The sequence below is a fragment of the Takifugu flavidus genome, unplaced genomic scaffold, assembly GCF_003711565.1.
Source record: "Takifugu flavidus isolate HTHZ2018 unplaced genomic scaffold, ASM371156v2 ctg734, whole genome shotgun sequence".
Lineage (NCBI taxonomy): Eukaryota > Metazoa > Chordata > Actinopteri > Tetraodontiformes > Tetraodontidae > Takifugu > Takifugu flavidus.
The window spans coordinates 1-9,200 of NW_026622344.1; the positions used below are offsets into that span (position 1 = coordinate 1).

At 43.8% G+C, this 9,200-nt stretch overlaps 1 long non-coding RNA gene across 1 annotated transcript; it reads left to right on the top strand.

The window, feature by feature from the left end:
- The first annotated feature begins 866 nt into the window (after window positions 1-866).
- On the top strand, window positions 867-2,841 carry LOC130521148 (uncharacterized). Its single transcript, XR_008949200.1, has 4 exons — window positions 867-919; window positions 2,070-2,170; window positions 2,441-2,552; window positions 2,655-2,841. It is a non-coding gene; the product is annotated as an uncharacterized LOC130521148 (long non-coding RNA).
- The last annotated feature ends 6,359 nt before the right edge of the window (window positions 2,842-9,200 follow it).

Consider the following 9,200-nt stretch of genomic DNA (forward strand, 5'->3'; position numbering starts at 1 on the left):
GCTCCTCCTGGACTCCAGGGCTGCAGAAATATGCTGCTTTTACAAGTCTTTAAAATCTGCAAGCATCATAATCTTTCTATTTAGTTTTACTAAGTTAGTCAGTTTTTTAATTTAAATGTAAAACACATATTTAATGGCATTAAAATAGCAGAAACAACTTTGAACCCTTCCAGAATGCTTTTACAGTAGTGGAATATTAATCAACAGCCATAAAGTTTTCATTAACAGAGGAAAAAGGAAGGTAAAAGTTTTCCGTTCAGACTGAGCAGGAAGACTGAAGACCGACAAAGGTGAGTGGAAACGAAGAGCATTATTGAAAAGAATTGACATTTGTTTGGAGATAAAATCAAGATTTTGTGACTATTGAAGAGCTGCATAGAGCTGAAGAATTCTTGGCTTAGAAAATTCAACAAGACTTCATATTAGTTTTGTTTAGCACAAAACATCGTTATACATTATAAATGAATCGGTCTTATTTAACTTTCTGATAGTCTGGCTTTAGTTATAGTTTGAATAGTCTTTCTAAGTGAAGTTTAGTTTATTTTTCTGCTCTTTGCTACTGATCCTAAAAGCTTTAAAACCCTCCCAGACGCTTTATGGTAGTAATATAAACGCCATGAAGCTGTTGATTAGGTTGTGTAAAGTGAAAGTGAAAGTATTCTGTTCAGACGAAGCAGGAAGAGCGACAAGCTGAGTGTAAAGTGAGTATGTTCTGTCCCTCAGTTTTGTGTTGTTTGTTCCTTTTCCGGAGGTTTGTTTGTTAGATGTAAGTTGTCAATTTACAGTCGATCCTGTCGCGCTGCCATTTAGTGGAGTAGGGTGGAGACAGATAAGGTGCGCGGCTGAACACGGCAAACGGGCCGCTCTGGATCCAATCCGGTTACTTCTTTTACTTTTGCACTTCTCAAAGGCATAATCTGTAACTAATATCTTTTACGATTGTAGCCGCTACTCAAAATGTACGTTTTTACATTGAAACCAAAGTTAAGTATTGTGATCCTTTTCTTGCAGTTAACAAAATAAAGTGGATCGGTAAAAACCACAGAACGCTTCGCGAGTGGTTACTGAAGCCATATGTTTAGCTCGCTGCCGATGCTAACGCGCGCTTAGCCGAGGGCAGAAGAGAGTTTATGCTGTTAACGTTGTTAGAGAGTCTTAACAGGTATTACCAACATTTAAAACTTTTTTGTGACAGGTGAAAAGCTCTTAGAGTTATTAGAGCTGTTCAACAGTCCAGGTCACAGCTGGATATTTGGTTTACCTGTCAAACACCATATAATCGTGGGCAAGTTAGCATCTCTCTCAGCCCATTTCAATTTAAGACAATAACTAAATAACACGGATCACAGGACATACCCAACAGATTTTGGGTTCATGTTGCACGTTTTCTCCCAGTGGTTTATTGTTCTATGTTGTGGAACCACTGTGAAAGAAATGCAGGAGTGGGGTTTCTCTTTTCATCTATTTTAAATAGAGCAGTGATCTTTGAGGACTTGGATCAAGAAATAATTGAAGAGGGGACAAAGGAGGGAAGTTAAAAAGTCCTGACTAGTATGTTTATGTAGCACCAGATAATTTAGTGGCTGAGCTGAAGACAGTCCTTTCACCATGTTGGCCTGTGGAAAACCAGTGTTGTGGGCCCGATGGACCAGCGTCCCCGTCGTTGCCGGACCACCGTTGGCCACCAGTTGGGTTTTGGGATCAAAGTGGGGGGCGTTTCCTGTATCCGGTTCTCCTCACGGATCCATGACTACAACATGTTGCTGCAAGTGCAGAGACGTTTGCTCTGGAAAGAACTTTAGAGCACATTCAGTGCTGCAGGATGAGGGGCTGGAAAAGGTGCCAGTTCTTTTCTCACTGCAGGGAACAGTTAAAAAAAGCAGCTTAAACTCTGAAAACATGAAAATGATACAGAGACATCATTGATTTATTGATTCAGTTGTTATCCAGAATGGATTAGAAATGTTCCTGTTTGAATAAAATGCAGTGAATTGGATTATTTAACTACAACCTCTACAGATTATTTACCTTCATCACAGTCTCATCACTATTTCTGATGTTTCCCTCAGGATGGACGAGGACAGAGCAGAGTCCACAGTGCCCAGCTGGGTGTCCCTGAAGAGTGACCGGTCCAAGGTAGATTAATAGACTTCAGAAGTTCAGAGGAAATGTAAGAAAACTAAAGCGTGATGATGTGTTTGTGTGGCCAGCTGTTAGTCACATTAACAGCAGCAGGTTGTGAGTTTATTATTGGAGATGTTTAACACTTAAACCTCAGACAGTCATATAGTTACAGACTTAATGTGAATATTGTTGATTAGAAACAAGAATCATGTCTAAACTGAAAGATGAATTCAGACATAAATGCTGGAACAATATTGAGTCTTGATCAGGTTCTTTCATCCTATAAATCAAAGACTAATAGAGATGTGTTTCATAGTGAGAGGGGGGAGCACATCCTATCAACTGGGACCAGGCAGCTCCACCAGGAGAGTCCTCTTGTTCACAATCTGGAAGCAGATCTGGAGATGCTGAAATGAAGCCCAAACAAAGTAAAACTGTTCAATATGAGAATTTAATTTGTGATGTCATGAATTTGGAGTTGTGTTGATGATTTATTATAGATGGAAATCATTGGTTTTACTTATGTTCAGGAAGTGATCTGCAGGAGGTGATAGAAGGTCATAAGATGAGTCTGAAGAGAAGATGTGAACATGTGACTGAAGGAACTCATGAAGCAGGAAGTGGACCCTGCTGAACAAGATCTACACTGAGCTCTACATCACTGAGGGACAAAGTGAGGAGGTGGACACACAACATGAGGTGAGACAGCTTGAGAGAACCTCCCAAAGAACATCCAGGACACTCCATCAAGTGCCAGACATCTTCAAAGTCTTATCTGAGCAACAGAGACACATCAGAGTGGTTCTGACACGGATCGAGTCGGTGCTACGAAAGAACCTTCTGACCAGTGACTGAGTCAGAGTGAACAGACCTGCAGAAGTTCAGTCTGACTGAAGGTTTGGAGAACCAGACATCAGTCTGGTGCTTCCGCTCTCATGCAGGGAGCTGAACTTGATCAGAGATGAGCAGCACAGTCTTCTCTCACTGCTTCATGTTTTCCATCCAACATTACAGAAGATCAGAGCAGAAGATCTGACTGTCTGAAACTTCTGTTCATCTTTGATGGCCTGGATGAAAGCAGATTTTCACTGGGTTTCAAACAAGCATCAGCTCATCTCTGATGTCACACAAGTATCGTCCGTTGGCGTGCTCCCTGAACCTCATCCAGGGGAACCTGCTTCCCTCAGCTCTCATGGGATCACCTCCAGACCTGCAGCAGCCCATCAGATTCCTCCCTCGTGTGTTGACAGGATCACAGAAGTACGAGGCTTCACTGACTCCCAGAAGGAGGAGTACTTCAGGAGGAGGTTCAGTGATGAAGATCTGTCCAAGAGAATCATCTCACACATCAAGGCCTCCAGGAGCCTCCACATCATGTGTCTGATCCCAGTTTTTCTGCTGGATCACTGCTATAGTTCTGGAGGACATGATGACCAGAGACCAGAGAGGAGAGCTGCCCCAAACCCTGACTGACCTCTACTCACACTTCCTGAGGGTTCAGATAAGAGAAGAAGCAGAAGTATGGAGGAAAGCAGAGACCAGGGAACTGACTGACTCTACTCACGAGGTCGATAAAGAGAAGAAGCAAATGGAGAAGCAGAGACCAGAGGAACTGACTGAGGCTGACAAAGAACTCCTTCTGAAGTTGGGTCGGCTGGCGTTTGAACATCTGGAGAAAGGAAACATCATGTTCTACTCAAAAGACCTGGAGCGATGTGGACTGGACGTCTCCGAGGTGTCGGTGTACTCAGGATTTGTACAGAGATCTTCAAAAGAGAGAGTGTGATCTTCCAGAAATCAGTCTACTGCTTTGTTCATCTGAGCATTCAGGAGTTTCTGGCTGCCGTCTACATGTTCCACGTTACACCAGGAAAGACACAGTGGTTATAAATAAGTTCCTAAAATATCTGAAACCCAACCCCTTTTCCAGGTTACATTGATGTTTGCAAATAACGATCCAGCCACATCTCTTGATGACTTCCTCAGGAGAGCACTAATGAAATCTCTCAAAAGTGAAAATGGCCACCTGGACTTGTTTGTTCGCTTCCTTCATGGTCTCTCTCTGGAGTCCAATCAGAGGATCTTGGGTGGACTGTTGGATCAGAGGAACAGCCACCCAGAAACCATCCAGAAGGTCCTCAACAACCTGAAGGAGGAGAACAGTGATAAAATCTCCCCAGACAGAAGCATCAACATCTTCCACTGTCTGATGGAGATGAAGGATCAGTCAGTCCATCAGGAGATCCAAGAGTTCCTGAAGTCAGGGGAGATATCAGAGAGGAACTGTCAGAGATCCACTGTTCAGCTCTGGCCTACCTGCTGCAGATGTCAGGAGGTTCTGGATGAGCTGAACCTGCAGCAGTACAACACCTCAGATGAGGGACGACGTCGCCTGATTCCAGCTGTGAGGAACTGCAGGAAGTTCGAGTAAGTAAAGATTTTTGGGGCCAGACATCGGCGTTTAAATCAAGCGAGTGGATCATGTCAGGTAGCAATACCCTCCAGTGGTCATTCCTTCAATTCTTTATCTCCATTGCACAGCGTCCATAAATTAAAAACAACGACAATTCATCCAGAAATGTTCAACACTGGCTGGATATAAGTTCAAAGGTCAATCCAGACAAACCAACATAAGGCAGGAATAATAGGAGCCACAAGTTAACTGACTATCATGAAATTACTGTCATGTCATTAAATAACTTTGTTTGTTTGTATACATCGTATTCGAACGACAGAAAACACATTTTAACTAATGACACGTGACTATTTTGCTTCATTTGTTCAACAAAAACAGCCGGCCTCGTTGGTTAAATGGGTGTTTTAGGTCTTTGTGGCGGTTCCGTTTGGAGCCTTTATGTGACCCACAAAGTTGTTTGAGCCTTTCCACACCCGTTAGGTGGCAACTTCATCACTAGCAACAAAAGGTGCAGTGAAAATGATTTGAAGGAAACAGGCAGATAGAACAGAAGCTGAGGGCAATCGATGCAACCAGAGACTCTGATGTCATCGATCGATCGCTGAATTAAGACTTGACGCACCATCGTACAAATTGGATGAAATGCAAAATATCCAAAGAGCCGATAGACAGATAAAAGATGCACGTTTCTTTAAACCATTTGCTACAATCATTTTAAATATTGAGTAATTATGAGCTGTCTCTAAAATAAGACAAATGTTGAGAATAATTCAGTTGCATTTCAGATCTGATGGTCGTTCAAACTGTTGCTCTACGGTGTTGAATTTAGCTTTTCCAGGAAATGAGCTACATTTGTGTGAGGTAGATTCTCAGATAAGTTGATGAGAAATCCCAAAGTTTGACTCACTATTTTTGTTTCATACACAACAGACTGTCTGATGAGTTTCTTTCAACGAGTCATTGGGAAGTTGTTGGCCTCAGCAATGACGTCAAACCCTTCTCATCTACGGGAGCTGGACTTAAGCATGAACCAAAGCCTGACAGATGCCGACGTAAAGTTACTGTCTTCTGCAATGATGCATCCAACTGCAGACTGGAGACCTCAGGTCAGGAGGCCTCTGTTGGTCTTTTCTAATTTCTTTACATTTTCTGCTTTTGCTTTTCTTCATTTCAGATTTAGAAATGTGTTTTTATTTGCCCCATTTATTCCTTTTCCAGGCTGAGTGGCTTGCAGTTTATCAGAGATCAGCTGTGGCTCTCTGGCCTCGGCGCTGAGGTCCAATCCCTCCCATCTGAGGGTTCTGGCCTGAGTGAGAACCAGCTGAAGGATCCAGGAGTGAAGCTGCTCTGTGGTTTTCTCCAGGATCCTCTCTGTAAGCTGGAGACTCTCAGTCAGTCAGAGATGATCCAGTACTTTCCCAGGTGTAACTAGTTAGACAATAAATGTTTCCATGTTTGATCTTTGTTATAAACGTAGTGTTACAGTTCTCAGAAAAAAGACCACACAGGACAGATTTGCAGTATTAAATTGGTTGTGGAAATCTGTCCCATGTGAGGATGGTCATCAATGACTAGAAAGGAAGTATCAGTTGTAGATTTGTCTTGTTTTATTTTAGGCTGGCCACAAAACCGCCCAAACATTCAGACCAATCAAAAATGGTTCTTCCTGTCCTTTTAAGATCAGAAGGAAACTAGCAAACCCAAAAAGAAAGCTGCTGCAGTGTGCCATGCCCCTTCTCTCCTGAGAAAAGCCATCCCAAAAAAGAGAAAAGCCCAGTGTGAAGTGAGCGCCCTGTTAAACCTTGGTAGCGAAAGCCTGCAGTCATTCTCATCTTAGTGGCTTCATTCCAGCCAGAAGCCCAAACCTGCCTCCCTCTTAAAGGGGCAGCAGGTCAGTCCAACCACAGAAACCTTCATGAAGATCTGAAGCTTTCAGCATCCACAATTGTTGCACCTCACTTCCATTGGAGTCCAAATCAGAAGTCAACAAGTTGATTCTACACCGATTCTACACAATGCAACCATTTTAAAAAGGTTTCCATCCATAAGTTTTCACACATTTTTAGATAAATCTGTTTGTTCATCGCCTCCTCTGTTGTAATGGTCATTAAAGAAAATGACCTTATTGGAGTTTTTCTCCTCACAATATGACTTTCTATGAACGATGCAATAATGCAGCTTGCAATCTAAGACAAATGAAGTATGTGTATATAATAGTAGTGGAAGTAGCTCATAAAATAATACATTTGCTCTTCTCATCGAATCTCTCTATGTTATTAAAGAAAAACCTGCTTCTTAGTCACAACATCTAAGACATCAACCAAAACTCCTAATTTTCTACAATCTAATATAAAACAGTAGAGAAGAGTCCTTCTCTGCAGAGACCCTGGTGGCAGGAATGCAGAAGTATCACCTGCTCAACTTGGAAGGTGGAGCAAAACCACCAGCTGAGAAGGTCCTCAGCGAAGGAAGTGGTGGAGAACCATGAACTTGCTCAGCTCCACCTCAGCTCCAGAGACGGGCTGAGCTGGAGCTGTGGCACCAGGTATCGCCCAGAAGAGCCTCCAACAAACAAGCTCTTCTCTTGGGAGGAGAGGGCTTTGAATCTCAGCTCAGTTGTGCTTGTCTCTAGTAGGTGGCAGCTGCCCTTTTCCTGAGGTCCTTGTTGATGCCCTGAGGGGAATTGATGCTCCTGCAATGTTTTCTGGCAGCATTGAGCTTGCAGTGGGGCAATCAACACACTGTGGGGGGGCTCTTTCCTTCTTCTCTCTGGAGAACAAGTGACACCAGCTGCCAATCATTGTTGGAGAAATGTGCAGTCAGGGGAACGATGCGTCCAGACTATAGCCACCCTTCCAGCATCCAGCAGTGTCTAAAACCTTTGATTTGGTTTCACCAAGAGAGTGTAGGGATTGCAGGGTCGCTGCAGCATCGCCCACAAGCTATCAGGAGTGGGTCGCTTTGTCCCAACTCCTGACAAGAGTTGAGTGCTGTTGGAGAATTGTGGTCTCACAACTTGGAAGGTATTTGACCCACACACACTTTACATACGGTGTAGATCTTGTCCAACCGCCCTGAAAGAACCCAAAATAGGAACATACGGCAGATAAGCCGGTGCAGACCAGAGGTTTGTTGCTTGTAAGCTGTGTTTTTGCTCTGGTACATGTTTGATTTTTATTTGTCTTCTCTCAAATAATTGTTATTTTAGCCTAAGTGACTGCAGTTTATCAGAGACCGCTGTGATCTGTGGCCTCAGCTCTGAAGTCCAACCGCTCCCATCTGAGGGTTCTGGACCTGAGCTACACCACGTTGCAGGATTCAGGAGTGAAGCGCGCTCTGTTCTGGACTGGAGAGTCCAAACTGTAAACTGGAGAGGCTCAGGTCAGTCTTCATGTTTTCTACCTATATACCAGCTGCTAAGATGGTGAAGTGAGGCTGTTCTCAACACTGCTGTGATTGCACCACATTAAAAACATTCCTTGGAATATCGTGAATTCAGGTCTGACCCAACTAAGAACTAACGTAGGTTTAGTACTGACGCAGATAACATGCAGACCTGCACCGTATAACCATCATCCTGCATTTTTCAGATTGTTTGACGGCAGTTTATCAGGGATCAGCTGTGGCTCTCTGGCCTCCGGCGCTGAGGTCCAATCCCTCCCATCTCAGAGACTGGACCTGAGTTGGACCCAGCTGAAGGATCCAGGAGTGAAGCTGCTCTGTGGTTTTCTCCAGGATCCAAACTGCCGACTGGAAACTCTGAGGTAAAACCCATTCTCAAAATGTCCATTATTCCATCCGAGGGTCCTCACACTTTCTGAGTGTGTGTGTTGTGCCCAGTTCCTTCAGGAGGGGGGCCACACACGGGGACCCACTATTCATGATTGATAACTGATTAAAGGACAATGAAAAAGCCCGACAGATGGGAACCAAAATTGACAAAACTAGTGAGGGTGCCTGGTAGAACACCAGCCAACGACGAGGGAGATGGTGAGGGAGACAGGAAGTCATCTAAGACAGGTGTGCCTTTAAAGATGAGGCCACAGGTGAGATGGATCTCCATGATGATGGGAGGGAAAGAGGTGGGAGAACTGGGAAGAGTGAGGGCCAGAACAAATATATTTTCTCCTCTGGAACAGTGCAAACCTGAGAGGTTGGAATTGTGGTAATTACATATTACTATATCATTTTTAACCTGGAACTAAATTAAATATTTACAGATCATGCCTTTGATTAACCTTTCAGATGAATACTGGTTTCACTTATAACCTTATAAAAGTTTCCCTTCTTTATTTAGATTAAGGGACTGCAGGATATCAGAGATCAGCTGTGGCTCTCTGGCCTCGGCGCTGAGGTCCAATCCCACCCAGTCCTCCCATCTCAGAGAACTGGACCTGGGGGGAACCGCTGCAGGTTCAGGAGTGAAGCTGCTGTCTGATCTCGTAAGAATCCACACCACACTATGGGCTGGAGACATTGAGTACTTTCGGTGTAGAAGCCAGTCAACTCCCCGCTCATCGCTGCTGCATCACTCACTGACCACTGGTGAAAACATCTGTGGAAACATCTGCCGTCTACTCCCTCCATAGATAAGAATTCAGTTTTAAAAAGCGCTGGTGGACTTTCAGGAGATCAGTCGATGGTCGACAAAGCAGAAGCA